Source organism: Impatiens glandulifera, chromosome 3 (assembly GCF_907164915.1).
Source record: "Impatiens glandulifera chromosome 3, dImpGla2.1, whole genome shotgun sequence".
NCBI lineage: Eukaryota > Viridiplantae > Streptophyta > Magnoliopsida > Ericales > Balsaminaceae > Impatiens > Impatiens glandulifera.
Window position 1 is genome coordinate 51,207,515 of NC_061864.1, and position 20,085 is coordinate 51,227,599.

The window sequence follows — 20,085 nt, forward strand, 5'->3', positions numbered from 1 at the left end:
TAGAAAAAGTAGAATTGACAGATGTCTGGTAAATGAGAACTGGATTAACCAATTTCCGAGAAGTCAACTTCATGTTTTGAATCCGGGTATATCTGATCACTGCCCGATTAAATTGTTCTGGGAAAAGGAAGAAAGGTTCAAAAGGCCCTTTAAATTTTTCAATTTTTGGATGGATAACGATAAATTCAAGGGTATCCTCGAAAGTGTATGGTCAACAGATGTCAGAGGTTCCAACATGTACATGGTTTCTGAGAAGCTTAAGCTCCTGAAGAATCATCTCCAAAGCTTTGACAAGAAGAAGTTCAGCAATATCTCCAATAGAGTTCTGGCTGCTAGAGAAGAACTGGAAGAGGTTCAGAAAAAGTTATTAAGGGATGCTAGTGATGAACAACTCAATGAAACAGAAAGATATGCGCTTGAAAACTTCAGGAAGCTGAGTCTGCTTGAAGAGAATTTTGTTAGACAGAAATCAAGACAGAGCTGACTTTCGTTGGGTGACAAAAACACAGCTTTCTTCTACAGAAAATGCAAGGCTAGAAACATGAGAAATAATGTGTACAGGCTGAAGAAAGATGATGGTGAATATGTTCAGGGTCAAAAGGGTGTCCAAGATCTGGCTATTGATTTCTATAAGCAGCTTATGGGTACAAGAAAGCAGCATCAAAGTCACCTGAATACCTTGTATCAAATTATTGATAGGAAAATCTCTGCAGAAGATAGTCGCGAGTTGATAAGGGTGGTCACGAAGGTTGAGGTTAAAGAAGCTCTGTTTAGTATTGATGGGAATAAAAGTCCGGGTCCTGATGGGTTTAATGCACAGTTCTTCAAAGATAATTGGTCGGTTGTGGGTAAAGATGTTACTGATGGGGTTCTGGAGTTTTTCAAAAACAGGAAGATGTTAAAGCAATGGAATACAGCGGTCCTAACCTTGATCCCCAAAACTGCGGTACCTGAGAAAGTACAAGATTTCAGACCAATTTCCTGCTGCAATGTGATTTATAAAATAATTTCCAAAATCATTTCTAAACGTTTTAAAAATATTATAGGAAAAATAATAAATCTTAATCAATCTGCATTCATCCCCGGTAGGACAATCTCTCATAATATTCTTCTCATGCAGAGCCTATTAAAAGGCTACGGGAAAAAGAAAATATCCCCGAGAGTGGCTTTTCAAAATAGATATCAAGAAAGCTTTTGACTCTGTTAGATGGGAAGCCATTCGAGACTTTCTGGTTGTTTCTGCTTTTCCTATGATTTTTATCGATTGGATTATGCAATGCGTTTCATCATCCTGCTTTGTTGTTAGCGTCAATGGAGTCCACAAGGGCTATTTCAAAGGTGAAAACGGGGTAAGGCAAGGGGGCCCCCTCTCTTCTTACCTTTTCGTAGCTATCATGGCGATCTTTGAGAGCATCTTCGCGATGTTCCGAAAGAATCGTCCATACATCTTTCACCCATTCTGTGAGGTAGAGGAGGTAACACATTTATGCTTTGCTGACGATTTGTTCATTCTAGCGCACGCGGACGTTGATTCCATTAAAACTATTAGGGCTGCACTAACGTTCTTTTCTGAGGTAACAGGTTTAACTATTAATGAAAGCAAAAGTGTGGCATTTTATGGAGGCGTGAAGGACGAAACAAAACAGGACATCTTCAACATCATGGGCATCAAGGAAGGCAGATTTCCCATAAGGTACTTAGGAATTCCGTTAACTGCAAAACAGATCGAGATCTCACACTGCAAGCCGCTGATTGAAAAGGTAAAAAACACGATATCTGGCTGGGCAGCGAAAAAACTTTCTTATGCAGGGAGGATCGAACTTATCAAAACCGTGGTTATGGGCATAGTTGGCTATTGGGCGCAGCAAATGGTCATTCCGAAGAAGGTAATGAAGGAACTCGACACACTGATGAGAAACTTTATCTGGGGAAATAGTGGAAGAGGAGGAAAGAAAGTCAAATGGACCGCTCTCTGCAAACCGAAGGACGAGGGAGGCATCGACTTAAAGAACTGTATCGAGTGGAACAAGGCTCTAACCTTCAAGCATCTGTGGGCTTTGGAGCGCAATCAAGAGTCACTATGGATCAAATGGGTGCATACGAGATTTATGAAACACGAAACCAGCATCTGGACCTGCAAAATTCACGAAGGTATGAGCTGGTCTCTAAAAAAGATTCTTAAACTAAGAAGCGATATTGCAGATCTTTATGACATCCGACTAGGGGACGGGAAAGGCACTCTATTCTGGCACGACCCTTGGTTTGAAAACCAGCCCATCATCGACAAGGAGCAGTTTCAAAATACTCGTATCAGAAGGGACTGCGCAAAAGCGAAAATCAGAGACATCAAATACGGGAATTGGAACTTGCTCTTGAGAAGAATTCTAGAAGGAAAGAGGATACTTGATCATATAAGTAACATACAACTACACGACAGACCGGATATTCATGAATGGAAAGCTGAGGACAATGGGAAGCTGGTATTGAAGAAAATATGGGAGATAATCCGGGAAAAAGCGCAGAAAGTAGAATGGGCTCCTCTTGTATGGTCAACGAAGATTATCCCTCGACACCAGTTCATCCTATGGCTCGCCTTCTGGGAAAGACTCAACACACGTGATCGTATCAGTAAGTATATGAGCATCCCGGACGCGAGCTGTCTTCTATGCATAGGAAATGAAGAAACCATAGATCACCTATTCGGGAGCTGTTGTATTGCTTCGGAGCTTTGGGACAGATTCTATAAAAGCCTGGAGCTGATCAGTTTCCCGAGCGAATGGAATGAAATCAAAGAAGCGGCACTACTCAAAGCCAAGGAAATAGATTTGCAACAAGCGTGTTCAAGTGCGGCTTTGGAGCAGTGGTGTATAACATTTGGCAAGAACGGAATGCAAGGGTATATGACAGAACCCGCAGGAGCATTGACGAGTTATGGAAAGATATTGTATCGGATTGCAGCGCCCTCGCGGGAACGTGGAGAGGAATTCCAAGCACGGAGCAGAACTGGAATATCTGCAGGAACTGGAATTTACCGTTTTTTAAACTCACTAGAATTAAAAGCATTGTAAACAGATAATTCATTTACGTTTTTAGCTTTTATTCAGAATGTTACGACTTCAAAATCATTCTAGGCCTGTCTAGAATGATCTCTTAAACTCGTGGTTTTTTTTCCCGTTTTTGGGAATTTTTAATGAAATGACGCTAAGTCGTTTTCCCAAAAAAAAAAAAAAAAAAAACATATTTTTTTGCACGTTAACACGTTTTGATAAGTTTTAACACGTTTTGTCACGTTTAACACATTTTTGGCATTTTGACACGTTTAATATGTTTTTCACACGTTTGACATTAAACGTGTGAAAACGTATTAAACGTGTCAAAATGTGAAAAATATGTTAAACGTGTCAAAAACGTGTTAAACGTATCAAAATGTGCCAAAAACGAGGAAAATGTGTTAAACGTGCCAAAAACGTGGAATATGTGTCAAAATGTGTTAAATGTGCCAAAAACGTGAAAAATGTATAAAAACATGTTAAACATGTTACAAACGTGTTCAACGTGTTAATAATGTGAAAAACGTATTAAACGCGTCGAAAATATGTTAAACGTATCAAAATGTGTTAAACGTGTCGAAAACGTGTTAAACGTGCCAAAAACGTGGAATATGTGTCAAAACGTGTTAAACGTGCCAAAAATGTGAAAACGTGTAAAAACATGTTAAACATGTTACAAACGTGTTAAACGTGTTAATAATGTGAAAAACGTATTAAACATGTCGAAAATGTGTTAAACGTGTCAAAAACGTGGAAAACGTGTTAAACATGTCAAAACGTGTGAAACATGTCAAAAATGTGAAAGATATGTTAAACGTGTCAAAACCTGTTAAACGTGTTAAAACATGTTAAACGTGCCAAAAATGTGTCAAAATGTGTTAAACGTGTCGAAAACGTGTCAAAACGTGTCAAATGTGTCAAAAACGTGTCAAAACGTGTCAAATGTGTCAAAAACGTGTCAAACGTGTCAAAAACATGTTAAACGTGTTAAAACGTGTTAAACATGCCAAAAACATGAAAAACGTGTTCAACTTGTCAAAAAAGTGTTAAACGTGTGAAAAACGTATTAAAAATGTCAAAAACGTGAAAAACGTGTTAAACGAAAAAAATGTGTTAAATTAGTCAAATACATGTTAAATAAAAAAATAAAAATAAAATAATTTGGGTTACCCAACCCATACCCAATCCATATTAGTAAATAATATGAGTTGAATTATGGGTTGGGTAATTTAATTTGGGTTGAATATGGGTTGGGTAATACGGGTTGGGTTTACCCGTTTGCTCACCCCTAAATACACTAAACAATAAGCAATACATTGTAGAAATTGGGACATACACGTTACAACTATAATTATTTCAAACTAGCATATATCCCGTGCATTTGCACGAGTAATAATATTAAAACCATGAAAAAATATTACGGTAAATTTTTTATGAGCGGATCAACCCACAATCCGACCCAAATATCCAATTACTCTCACATATATCCAAATTAACCGTAGCTCTCGACCCGGCAATCCGGACACTTTAAAAATTAAGCATCATTATATATATATATATATAGATTAGTTAGTTAAAAAGTTGAACTTATATTGTTAAAATGTCACGCGTTTATCAAATTTTGGGTTGAATTTAAAATATAAAGTGTTATTAGCTTAGTTGGTTAAAATGTTGTACTTGTTTTGTTAGGTTACAAGTTTGAACCATACCTATAGCATTTTTAATTTTATTTTTAACCGTTTTAAGTTTATGGGCAGGTCAACCCACAATCCGACCCAAGTATCCATTTACTCTCACATATATCCAAATTAACCATAGCTATCGACCCGACAATCCGGACACTTTAAAAATTAAGCATCATTATATATATATAGATTAGTTAGTTAAAAAGTTGAACTTATATTGTTAAAATGTCACGCGTTTATCAAATTTTGGATTGAATTTAAAATATAAAATGTTATTAGCTTAGTTGGTTAAAATGTTGTACTTGTTTTGTTAGGTTACAAGTTTGAACCATACCTATAGCATTTTTAATTTTATTTTTAACCGTTTTAAGTTTATGGGCGGGTCAACCCACAATCCGACCCAAGTATCCATTTACTCTCACATATATCCAAATTAACCACAACTCTCGACCCGGCAATCCGGACACTTTAAAAATTAAGCATCATTATATATATATAGATTAGTTAGTAAAAAAGTTGAACTTATATTGTTAAAATGTCACGCGTTTATCAAATTTTGGGTTGAATTGAAATATAAAGTGTTATTAGCTTAGTTGGTTAAAATGTTGTACTTGTTTTGTTAGGTTACAAGTTTGAGCCATACCTATAGCATTTTTAATTTTATTTTTAACCGTTTTAAGTTTATGGGCGGGTCAACCCACAATCCGACCCAAGTATCCATTTACTCTCACATATATCCAAATTAACCACAGCTCTCGACCCGGCAATCCGAACACTTTAAAAATTAAGCATCATTATATATATATATAGATTAGTTAGTTAAAAAGTTGAACTTATATTGTTAAAATGTCACGCGTTTATCAAATTTTAAGTTGAATTTAAAATATAAAGTGTTATTAGCTTAGTTGGTTAAAATGTTGTACTTGTTTTTGTTAGGTTACAAGTTTGAACTACCTATAGCATTTTTAATTTTATTTTTAACCGTTTTAAGTTTATGGGCGGGTCAACCCACAATCCGACCCAAGTATCTATTTACTCTCACATATATCCAAATTAACCATAGCTCTCGACCCGACAATACAGACATTTTAAAAATTAAGCATCATTATATATATATATATAAAATTATAAAAAAAGAATCAAAATTTTTATATTAAAATAATTGAATCACACTCTATAATATATTAACGGTTTCCATATTGTGTATATAGTCTTTCACATTTCTAATTTTATTAATGCTTTGTGAATTATCGAATCTCAAATTTATTATAATTTTTTTATAGAAACTTTTTTTAAATACAACTAAAATAAAATAATACAAATATGATCATTTATTCAAATATTTAGTTTTTTTCGTTCTATTAAAATAATTTTAAAAAAAATAACGTGAATTATCACATTATCTTAAATTGGTGAAAATAATATTTGAGAAAAATATGTTTGTATTTTTTTCTCTTGTGTGCATAATTATTTCAGCTTCTATTATATTCTCTCAAAAATTTCGAAAAATAGATTATTATACATTAAAAGTCAAAATATTAATTAAAATATATGTGAAATATCTATTAAAAAATAATATTGAATCATCTTTTTTATGTCAACGCCATCAAACTCTTGTTTCAAAACTATATATATATATATATATATATATATATATATATATATATATATATTTATTTATTTATTTATTTATTTATTTATTTATACTTAAATATTATTATATATATAATTTTATTTTGGTAAACAATAACATTAATTATTATTTTTATTAAAAAAAATAATTCAATTTTATAATATTTTGTATAAAAATATATATATTTATAATAATATTATAAATATAATTAATAAATATTTATCAATTATGTAAAACATATCAAAAGAGTTAAATATATTTTGTATTATATATATATATATAATCTATTTATTATATTTTTTTATTATATATATATAAAATAATTAAAATATTAATATTATTCATTAAAATACAATTTTATTTATAGTTTTATTACAAAATATCTTATTAGGTTTTGGTTATAAAAAAAAATTAATAATAAAAAAAATGTAAATCCTTGGAGACAGAATTATCGGGTTCCTCTTGATTTTAAATCCTCGTCTTCTTTTGCTTCCCATTTTTCTTCAAATCAATATCGAATATTTTCCTCTATGTCTCTCTTACGTCGTCGTCACCTTCCTTCGTCGCGTCGTCGTTGCCCACCTCCTCTTCTCGTCCTACTTATACCTAAGGAGAAATGAGAGTCAATTTAAGAAAGACCTAGACCTAAGGAGAAAGGAGAGACGGATTTGATGAGAAATTCATATAAAATGTGTAAAAATAAAAATAAAATTATTTTCTTTTCTAAATCTACGGAGATAGAATACTCGTCTTCCTCTTGATTTCGAATCTTCGTCTTCATTCGCTTCCCATTTTTTTTTCAAATCAAGATCGAATATTTTCCGCTATGTCTCTCTTACGTCATCGTCGCCCTCCTCTGTTGCAACATCGTCGACCTTCTCCGTCACGTCGGCGTCGCCCTCCTCTTTTTGTGCTACATATACCTAAACAGAAAGGAGGTAAAGAATCATCGACATCCTTTTAATTTCGAATCCTCGTATTCATTCGCTTCCCGTTTTTTCTTCAAATCAAGATCGAATATTTTCCTCTGGTTTTTCTTCCGTTGTCGACACCCACCTCCTATTCTCGTGTTAACTATACCTAAGGAGAAATGAGTGTTGATTGAAGAAAGACATAGACATAAGGAGAAAATAGAGAAAATTGTACCGCGAGAATTTGATGAGAAATTCATATAAAATGTGTAAAAATTCGGTAGATATCACCCTAAATTTTTTGTTTTAAACATCATTATATATATTATCTCCGTTTACGTAGAGACTCACACATGCCATCTTACCCTTACCTTTGGTCTTCCCCATCAATCATAAATTCACATACGCATTTACGTAGGGACTTACACATGTCATAACTTTTGGCCTTCCCCATCAATCACAAATTCACCCATTCATACCCACTACGTAGGGACTCACACATGCCATCCACATCGACCACATTCGCATAAATTAAGACTCGAACTCTAGTCTCTAATATAAAATGTGAACACTTTAACCATTAGACCACTTGTGTTTTTTGAATTTAATTTAAAATTTTATGTATGTATAAATATTTAATCCTTGTTAATTAATAATAGATAAAATATATAATGAATAAAAGAAAATTAATTAATTATATAAATAATAAATATGTGAACACTTTAACCATTAGACCACTTGTATTGTTTGAATTGAATTTAAAATTTTATGTATGTATAAATATTTAATCCTTGTTAATTAATAATAAATAAAATATATAATGAATAAAAAAATTAATTAATTAATTATATAAATAATAAATATGCATAGAAAGATAATAGGAAGAAAAAAAATATATTTATATAAAATTAATGATAAAATATATTATATATAGATTTTAGGAGAGAGAAATTCTTAATATTAATTTTTAAATTAATTAAAATTTTTAAAATTTTTATTTTATTAAAAAATTATAAAAATGATGTCTAAGAAAATATAATATATATATATAAATGAGGAAAAAGAAAATAAAAAATAAATTAATTATTAGTGTTATAAAACGGAAATTAATTAGGAAAGATATATTATAAATATGAGAGAGAAATGAATATAAAAGTAAAATTTGTAATTTTATTTTAAGTTTAATAAATCATTTAAACGTTATTATATATTATATTATATATATATATATGTATATATATATATATATATAGTTTATATAAAATTAATGAAGAAAAATAATATATATAATTAGGAAAGAAAAATTAGTAAAATAAAATAAAAACTAATTAGAAAAGATAAATTAATAATTATGGTATGAGAGATAAATTAGTAATTATTAATAGGTAATTATGACAAGAGAAATAAACAATTATAAAACATAATAAGCCTATGTGAGATATGGTGAGAGCGTGAATATCACCCTACATTTTATTTCTTAAGCATCATTAGATATATATAGATTAGTCTATAGCCCGTGCATTTGTACAAGTAATTATATAAAAAATGAAGAAAAAAATTACGTTAAAAATGTGACTTTATAATTTAATTCAATATTTTTTATATAATGATTAAAAAATATGATAAAACTTACTTTTATCCAATCGTTTTAATTAAAATTGTTTTATTATTTTTTTAATCCTACCCAAAATCATATAAATTAAAAACATTCATTAGTTTCCCATGTCAGAAGGGATTGCGCAGAAGCGAAAATTAGAGACATTAAAGATGAGAATTGGGACTCACTCCTGAGAAGAAATCTAAAAGAACAGAGGATACTTGATCATATAAGTAACATACAACTACACGATAGACAGGATATTCATGAATGGAATGCTGAAAACAACGAGAATCTGATATCAAAGAAAATATGAGAGGTAACCTGGGAAAAATCATAGAAAGTAGAATGGACTTCTCTTGTATGGTCAACGAAGATTATTCATCGACACCAGTTCATCCTATGGCTCGCCTTCTGGAAACGACTCAACATTCGTGATCGTATCAGCAAGTATATGAGCATCCTGGACGCGAGTTGTCTTCTATGCAAAGGAAATGAAAAAACCATAGATCATCTATTCGGGAGCTGCTATATTATTTCGGAGCTTTGGGATAGATTCTATAAAAGCCTGAAGTTGATTAGTTTCCCGAGCGAATGGAATGAAATCAAAGAAACGACACTACTCAAAACCAAGGGAAATAGATTTGCAACAAGCGTGTTCAAGTGTGGCATTAGAGTAGTGGTGTATAACATTTGACAAGAACGGAATGCAAGGGTATATGGCAGAACCCGCATGAGTGTTGAGGAGTTATGGAAAGATATTGTATCGAATTGCAGCGCCCTCGCGGGAACGTGGAGAAGAATTCCAAGCACGGAGCAGAACTGAAATATCTGCAGGAACTGAAATTTACCGTTTTTTTGAATTCACTAGAATTGAAAGCATTGTAATCAGATAATTCATTTACGTTTTTAGCTTTTAGCTTTTATTTAGAATGTTACGACTTCAAAATCATTCAGGCCTGGCTAAAACCCTTAGTCTTAGGACGGGATTTCTCGGTCGATGTGAGAGATTCCTCGATTGGGATGCAGGAGTCTTCAGTCGGGGTGCGGGAGTCCTCGGTCTTGGGTTTGAGGTGCTCTTGGTCCGTGGTTAGCCTTGGGCTAACTTTCCTTGGTCGTCAAGAACGTCAAACTATAGGTTTGATGTTTTGATTACGGCCTTGATATGTTAATTTAAGGGCATGAGAATCTTCACATAGTTCCTAGAATCATTTATAACATCATCCCGATGTGTCATTCAAACGGGGTGATATCACACTCAACTCAAACTATATTAATACAATAAACAAGTTATTTTTTTATTTTTAAGCTTTATTGAAGCATAAGGATTTTTTCAATAGCTTTTTTATTCTTCGTATGGTTGAATGAAACCAAAACATGAACACTACATATTCGATTTAACTTATTCAAAAACAGAAATTTTCATTTTTTTTCAAAATAATTTTTTGATCAAACATGATCAGGATGTCTTGGAATCAGTTTAAATTTGTTCCCAACATTCTTAGAAACATGTAGGGAAGCTTTATGGGTCGTTCTTGAGCAATAACCCAAGAACAAAAACCCGATTTTGAAAATTTTCAAAACCAAATTTGGGTATTTCTTATTTAGATTGATTGTTTCAGTTTTTTTCAACAAAAAGCTTATAAATGATCCTATGATTGTTTTCTAATTATGAAATCAGATAATCAAGTAATATATGAAATTAGTCGAACTGAAATGTAAAAATTTCAACTGAACTGTAAAATCGAATTACAGTACGATTAGAAGTTTACTTGGAGTTGTAGTACACTCCTTAACTCTTTTAGAAGCTTCATGAATGCATGAATCAGAGCCTTACAACTTTACATAAATTTTTTGAAATTTCAGAAAAAACTTGAAGATCTTCAATGGAAGGTTTTCGTTCAGGAGTGATTGAAAGCTTGAGAGTGAATCTATTTCCTTCGAATTATCTAGATTTAGTCAAAAGACCAAGTGGATCGGATTTAGTCAAAAGATCATTAATGTTCTTTAATTTGATCTTCGGTCAGTTACCTGTATAGGCAATGATGCTGCCTCAAAGTAGGGGTGAGCAAATGGGTAAAACCAATCCGTTTTGTCCGATCCGTATTAAATCCAAACTAAGTTTATCCAATCCGTAATCCAAACCATTTTACTAATTAACACGGATCGAATACGGATTTGATTGAAAATGGTTTGGATAATCCAAACTAAAAAATATTTATATATATCAGTTTAAAATTAGTCAACAATTTTTTTAAAATTTTATTTTTTTAAATTTTTTTATTAATTTTTTTTTAAAATTCTAATTTTTTTTTATTATTATTAAATTTGAATCTGAAAAAAACAATAAAAATAATAATAATAATAAAAAATAAAAATAAAAATAAATATCGTTGTCAAGTGATGATAAGTAAAATATATATTATATTGAGATTAAATTTAATTTAAAGAAAATTAATTAAAAAATATATTTTTATTTAGATAATTTGGATAATTTGGATAATCCTAATCCAATCCGATTTAATTCAATCCGATCTCAATCCGATCCGATCTCAGTCCAATCCGAAATATCCAATCCGAATTAGTATTTAGAATTCGGATTGGATTTGATTTCGGATTAAACCACCCAATGCTCACCCCTACCTCAAAGTGTATGAGAAATGATCACTATAGTAGGGTGATCATTCTACCTTTTGAACGGAGTCAAGTAGTGGAGAAACAACAAAGTTCTATCTTTGAAAAACCAAATATGGAAGTATGTTCGTCGTCGCGATGAAAAAGAAAAACCAGGAAAAACGACGTCTTTTTGGCCAAAAATCGAACATGGAACACTCCGTCCGCGTTCTGTTGGCATTTGGGCGTTTCGTTGCGTCTGGGCCAACGACGTTGAGGCACGCGTTAGTTGATCTAGTCTGCGTGGAAGCACCTTTCTTTCATTGTAGTGGGCTACATTGTTGGTTGTTCGGCGTTGTATGTTAATCCAGCGTTCATCCGATGGATGTGAGGTATGTTGTACTGATTCTTCTTGGTTTCGGCTGCACTAGATTCTGAGCATTTTCTAGCCTTGGAGCTTATTTGAAATTGATTTTTTTTTATCCCTTTTTGCTCAATTTTTTACCTATAAAATATGCAAAATATTTTTAATAAATATGATATTTATTTTGTCCATTTATTTTATTTAATGTATATTTTGGGGTTTATTAATTAATTTATTTGGAATAAAATGGATACAACATTTATTCTAAATTAATTATTTTAATCCCTTTTGATTTTTTTTTTTAAATTAATTTGAGATATAAATGAGTTCAACATTTATCCCAAATTATTTTTTATTTTTTCTTGGCCATTACTTTAATTAATTGAGATTTAATTATTACAATATTTAATCTCAATTAATTATTTAATCATGTTTTTGGCCATTTTAATTATTACTTTGATTTTATTTAATCAAAATCATTTATAAATTGGTTAAGTGAAATTTTAGTGCTTACAATATGCATATATGTATTTATCATATATATAGTAGTCAAGTATTGTAAAAAGATTCGCGACGTGGCTTTGTTGCTCGACAGAACGAGACGAGACAACGAATTGGTAGAATTGGCTTTTAAGCTTTTTGATCTAAAATTAGTATCTAGGTAAGAGAGAGTCTGTCCACCAATAAAGAAAGTCCTTAGACCAACGATGCAAGTGGGACTATTCAATTTGAACGTTCCCCGTCACTGTTGTTTCAAAATCCCTCATTTTCAAGAGTATGGGATATTTGAAAAGAATAAAGGGTTAATTCGGGATTTTTCTAGGTTTTTCTCAACTCACAAATCACACAAAAGCCTTCTTGGGATGGGTTGAGGGTGTCATTCACATTGACTACCCTTAGCACATAAAATATAGATGTGTAAGATTCATCTAACGATGTATACTCACACACATTCTCATTGGAGCTCCAACTCTCATCACTAGAAAGTCACCACCCAAAGGATTTTTTAGACGATATGTCACACAACGCCCTTAATGTCTCTACTAATTTTGGTCGTTTTAAAATTTCTTACGCTTTAAAATGTTTAAATATTTATGTTACCCTATGATCACATAAATCACAAACTTACATGACTTAAAAGGCCAACAAAACCAATAAAAGCCTAAAACTAGCAAAAACATAAAAAATATATGGAAAAATATAAAAGAAAAGGACATTGGTTAGCCTCCACAGTCACAAAACCTGATTTCGGTCAAGGTATGAACCTAGCTCGGTCAGAACATGCATCCTCGTTCGAGCAGTAGGCATCAACATCGGTACTCGGTCCCCATGTGCAGCTAGCATCGGTCATCGGCACCCAATAGTAGTAAGGATTGGTCAACGGTCTCTAATAACAACAAACATCGATCATGGACTCATCGAGTATAGTGGACATCGGTTATCGATCCCCAACAACAAGGATCAGTCATTGATCTCTAACAGTAACAAGCATCAGTCTTAGGCTCATCGGGTGTAGTGAACATCAATATCAACCTTCAGCAAGAGGAGGTGAAAACTTTCGGTCATGGGTATACAACAACACCTATCGGGTGTAGAATTGATGGTATATGCATGTAGCGGCCTCCATCGGTCCTAGGTGCACAACAAGTTCAGTCTTTAGTCTATCAGGTGCAGCAAAGCAAGGTCTTGGCGTGCAGATACCTCCATTGGTCCCGGTGTACAACAAGACTGGTCTTTAGTCTATCGGGTTCCGCAAAACAAGGTCATGGCCTTCAGAAGTAGTAGGCACAAATCTGTCGGTCCTGATGTGCAACAGCTTCTATCGGTCCTAGGCAATTAGTAAGTCCCCTCGGGTGTAGATTATAGCCTAAAGAGGCTAAATATATAATAAAAAAATAATATAAACTTAAGGGATAGTTATCGGTCATATGTGTGGTGAAACTTAACCTAAGGTTTCCATCACTCGGTCCGATAGAAAGCTATAGCAGCAGCCCCTCGAGTGAAAATTCAGCAGCTCATCCTGGGTCCATTTTGTCAGTCTTAAGCATCAGTCTTAAGCATCAGGAAAACTAGTTGAGCGTAGAGTCATATTAGTTTTCTCGGTCATATGCGCAGAAGCATCTGGAAGCGCTAGAAGCATTAGGAAAAGCATTAGTCTTTGTGTGCAGAAGAGCTCATCGGTCAGCTGGCATCCGCACGCGCTCCAGGGTTCCTGTTTCTCAATTGGATGCTCCTCCAATGCACTCTAGGGCTCGTTTCTCCGGTCCTATGCACTGCTACAACAACAGATCTGATGTTCTTCCGACTTTCTGACCTAACCGTAGCTAATTAGTTACTTGGTGATCCAAATGGATCCCAAAGTCTACAAAACTTTATGAAATTATTAGTAATATATGAAAAAACATTTATATAACATGAAAACCTAGATCTAATATATTCAACAAAAAATAAAAATCAAACATATTAAATGAAGGAAGATTTATTTATTTATTTTTAGGTTAGCTTTTTAGAGTTCTTTAAAAAGGTTTTCGGTGAAGTGTCCTTATTTGTTTTATTAAAATAAAGTTTCATTCGAGCTTGATTGACTTATTTTGCAAATTATTAAGAACAGTTCGAATAATTTTTAATTTCATTTTTCTTTTAACATACATAATCGAAAGGATTGATTTTGGCTAGTTTAAAAGTTTTTTAGTCAAGTATCCTTGAATCATCATTAAAATAAGTTCAAAATTCAAAGGTTTTAACATTTGTGTAAACCATTTAAACTTCAAATTTCCCATGTTCAAAACATATCCAAGGGAATGAGGCCAAAAGCTTATCAAAACTTGTTTGATTTAAAGAGCCATCCATATTTTATTTATATTATATTTAGATTTTTAACTTTCTATATTTTTTTTTGTTATTTGTGTTTATTTATTTACATGGCGAGGTTATATATATATTTACATAGCAAGATGCAGAAATAAAACTTAAACTAACAATTTAAAGCATAGAATTACATGTTATAATAAAATAGATAAACACACATCATTTATTATTTAAAAGACTAAGACAAAAGGAGGGGAGAAATCAAGAAGATTACAAAGGGGTTGCTTTCTCGACTTAGGTAAAGTGAATCTTTAAGTCTTAAGTAAGACTTGTGACCGATTTAACTACTCTACACTGTTTGGCATGAATTTCCATTTAAATATGTTAAAATATGTAATATGGAGCATTCTCCGCTTAACATGTCACTAATGTTAAGTATTATCCAATGAGATTCAAGATCTTCTTGATAAATGATGCCTTCTACCACCTTCCTTGGATGAAATCTTGGGGTCCTTATTATAAATTACATGAAGTCCACACGCTTTCTTCCCTTTGCCTACATAATTGTTAGATAAAAACAATGTTAAAAGGAAAATGTAAAATGATTATTTTCCTAATCTATAAAGGAATCAAAATCTAATTAACATTAAAAATAAACTTTTTAATGAGGTAAAATACTAAGTTGAAATGCGATAGGCCTAGTCTTATATCTAGAAATATTTTAAACAAAATAACAAATTTAACAAATAAAAATTTGAAAAGCTAGTTAATGATAAGTTTAAAAAACGTTTTCATGTAAAATTTTATTATTTTATTTTATCTTATGTCTGAATAGATTCAATTAATTAAAACTCTTGTACATAATAACTTATTTAATCAAAAGTTAATTAAACAAATTATTTAAACAAAATGTCCAAAATCTCGTTATTCATAAAAAAAAATGTTTTTTCTCTTTTAAATTTTTATTACTTAAGGTGATATAACATGATCGATAAAATACCTTCAGTATATTAACCCTTTATGTTTCTATAACTTAGGCTAATTGTCATCTTAATTTTATTATAATTCAAAATTATCTTTTTTTTTAAAATTAAATTATTTTTAAAATAGTTGTTTATAAACTATAAAAATTGGGAGGGGGAAATGAGTGTCTACAATAACAATTTATGTTTATGGTTTTGCTCAATTATCCAAAATTTTGTCTTATCAAAGGATTCATAATCAATATGATTATATGTAGTACTATACACTTGTACCTACAAATTTAAAACATTGTTTAGTAATAAAATAAGATATTCATTAAGTCATTAAGTTTTTGATAATGTATTCATACATATTCTACAAACACAAATTATAATGAATATATACCAAGGCATTAAGTCTTTAATGCTCTAGTCTGTTTCTTCTTTTTGAATAAACTTAATCAAATATGCTTCAATTACGCTCACAATCTGATGAAGAAGTTATTTGCCTGAGGAATATAATTGCGAACTTTTGAAAAGTTGGAGTATTTTATGTAAATTACTTCCACCATGCATCTGACTGTTTCTCTTTTTTAAATGAACCCAATTAAATGTGCTTTAATTACGCTCATAACCTGATGAATAAGATGTTTGCTTGAGGAATCTAATTACGAACTTTTATAAAGTCGGGGTACTTCCTCCAAATGACTTCCACCATGCATATGTTAAAACTGATATTCATTTATCCATAAATAAACATACAAGATAAAATAATTTCTATTTATACTAAAGTTATGAATTACATATAAAATTTGTAAGTACACGGATTTAGAGATTTTGACATATCCAATGTCATTTCATTTGCAAAAGATAGTAGTCTATGATTTTTAAAATATTCAACTTCATGATAATAATATTTTCTCATTTATCTTGTCTATCAACTTTTGTAAGGTTGTAAAATCAAGTATAACTTGGATAATAATTTGTTTCTTGCAATAAGTGTTTTGATATATTGAAAGGTGGGATTCAATTAATATGATAGCATTTGAATAAGTTGATAAAACATACCTCTCCACTTAGTCTTGATAATGTCAATATAAGGCTTGTAAAGTCTTTTCGTTCAAAAATATATCCTTCATTTCTTTATGAGCCATATACATACCCTCGTAGACATATCCCATTACATGATTACAATCAACGTCACAAATTCTCACTAGACGCATCAAGGGAGCCATCAACTTCACAATAATTGAAAATTTTATCCAAAACATGTAATCTAATACAATTTGCTTCACTTTTATACCCTTCGTCATCTTCAATTATTTTGACTAATCTTGAGATATGACCAAAACTTCCAAATCTGCATTGTGGTCATTCAAACTTTGAAGTGCTATAAAAGTAGTAGCAAAGCGTGTAGCAAGAGTCTAACAATCTTATTCTAATCTGGATGTTTCCTCAACCAATTTAGAGTACATTTGTGATTGTACAAAAATATAGTAATCTTAGACCCCAAATTAGTTGTTATTTTCATCAAATGCATCTCACAAATGTCTTTAAAATTCAAATTGATGCAATGTGCAAAACATGGAGACCAAAAAATGGTCATATACTTTTCACCCAACAATTTACCAGTTGCCTTATAGTTAGCTCCATTATTAGTTAGAAGTTGAACAATATTGTCATCAACCGTCCACTCAATAATCTTCGAAAACAAGTTGCACAATATTAAATTATCTAAGATGATACTTGATGCATCAACAGACTTGACAAACATAATCCATTTAAGAGAAGAGACCAAAAGTTGACCAATGACCTTTGTCTACCATTAGTCCACCATCTTTCATAATTGTGCATCTCGTGTCCTTGCAATATTTTCTATAATCCTTAACCATCAACTCCACTAATTTTTAACATTTCTTAGCAATCTCCAACACGCAAAAATGATATGTTGGATGTGTATATCCATGATCCATTGCGATACTCTTATTAATTGCTACATGAAAATAAGGTGAATTTAAAACATTAAATGGAATTCGAGCATAATAAAACCACATTACCCAAGTGTAATGTCATATTTCCTTATTTTGTAATACAACTTTAATATTTGGTTGAGAATAACCAGAAACAACATTTTGAAAAACTTTTTAAAAACATTGGCATTGTAAGTTTCTCACTATCAAAACTCTCTAAGTTTAATTACTTACTTCTCTTTCAACTTTTTGAAATTCTCAAAATTTATGCCTATAAGTTTTTTGTCGTACTTCATTTGATTTTTTTTTTGCATTTCGCAACATCTTCTTTTATTCTCATTAAGTATTGCTTGAACCGAGAGATCCCTCCACCAGAAATAGTGTTTTCACAAAATGTGCATTCAATTCATCTATTGCCCATATGTTTGATTAGAATTGCATATTCTCATGTTACATGTGTCTTAGGTCTGACATTTGAAATATCGCTTAATTCTGTTGTTGTTGAAGATTTCGACTTCTAATTTAGAACGAGTAGCTCCCGAGTTAAACATAACTAATAACAATCACCTATCAACAATTAAGCAAACAAATCAATTATTATCGGTCAAACAAGGTCAAACAAACCAATAGAAAGTTAGCCATCATAATATTTAAATTAATAAATAATTAATAAAGAACTTTTTAAAATAATATTATCATTCCTTTAAATGAAGAAAATATTATGATAAAGAAAGAATTGTGAGAAACAATCTTTATCTATGGTTTTATTATTGCTTCAAATATTATTGGAGGACAAAAACTTAAATTTGTAAGTAATTCCATAGAACTTAAGTTAATAGATCATTTATTACATCCTACTAGTTAAAATGCAACTTGTTTTTAACAAATTCTAAAGCCCAAATTTGCAGTTTATTTTTGAATTAATGTTAACCATCATAACTTGCATGGAACTTATGTACAGAATGATCAGACACCATTTTTTTTTTGGCTTTCATTGACTTAACACAATCATTGATGAATACAAGTAAACATATACCTGTTTTTTATAACTGTTTCGTTAATGTTATATGAAAAGAAGTTCCAGTTGTTCCATTTGTGGACCGAAGTTATCATTAAATCGACAAGGTCGATCAAGGAAATGAAGTAGATAGAATAGATCCGGTCTTAATGTGGAAATTTTGGCATCACATAATAGCTTGAAATTAGAATAATGGGTAACCTTTCGAACCTGAAATTTCCGGTTCGGATTTCCGGTCGGACCAAATTTTGCCCGGTTCAAAAGGTATTTAAGTCAAAAGTCTGACCACCTATTCAACCGTTTCGCGGTCGACCGGTTGGACCGCCGGTCGGACTGTATATTTTAAAGCTATGATATTTTGTTTGAAGAGTAAATAGTTTATTGATCATATTTTCTTCATTGTAACCTTAACAAAGCATGTGTGCTCTTCTACAGAACCTCCTTCATTTTCAATGGGATACACCAACAAATGTCGTCAACTTTTAGGTCAAATTGATTGAATGGAATTCTAACAACAACATCGTGGACGGAAAATCAATTCCCTTATCATGTGGTGGACGATCTGGAAAAAAGAAATAGAAGAATCTTAAAAGCAAAAAGTTATGGGTACGATCGTCTCAAAATTTCATGTAATACGTGTTTGTTTGAATCCAAAAATAGGGCGGTACGAGATGCAATATTTTCTATTTTATTGATATTTAAAATTCTTACGTTGTTTTATGAGGTTTTTTTATTTTTTTCCTTCCTAACGTTTGAACATATGTTGCGCTCTTTTAATAAAAATTAAAATTAAATAAAAAAAAATATTGTTTCACAAGAGTCATTACAAGAATGAGAGTCATTACAAGAATGATGCATTTGTTGGATCATTGAAGGACCACAATTACTGGTAGACACCTTCATTCCAGACCCTTGACAGCTATAACATTTCATTGATGCCACCATCTGCAAATCTACAGCGAGAGTCGGTCGTTCATCTTTTCATCCTCTTTAATTCCTCGATTGCATTGGCCTTTTGCTTCAATGATTGGCATTTCAACGACTATATCGACCACAAGCAGAAACTCTACAAGATCTCTCGTACTTGAAGCTCGAGAATATGTAAAATGAAAATTTGTATTATTATTAAAGTTGATTTTTTAAGATTACTACATCTCTAAGTTTCACAATTAATCATACTAACTAACCATTATTAAAACTAATTAACGGTTTCTAAACTTAATTAATTATTAAAATTAACTAAAAATTTGTGTTATTAAAATACTTACTTTACCTTACCCACATGTACTTATTTTAGCATACCTAACACTTATATTATATAATTTGTATATGTGGTTGGTCTTATACCCTCAATCTATTCATTGAAAAATCATTAACACCAACTCTTGGGTATAAAAGTATTTTAAATCTACATGATACACATTATTAAGGTATGCATGTTTTTCATATGAATAGGGTTTTTCAAAGCACAAGT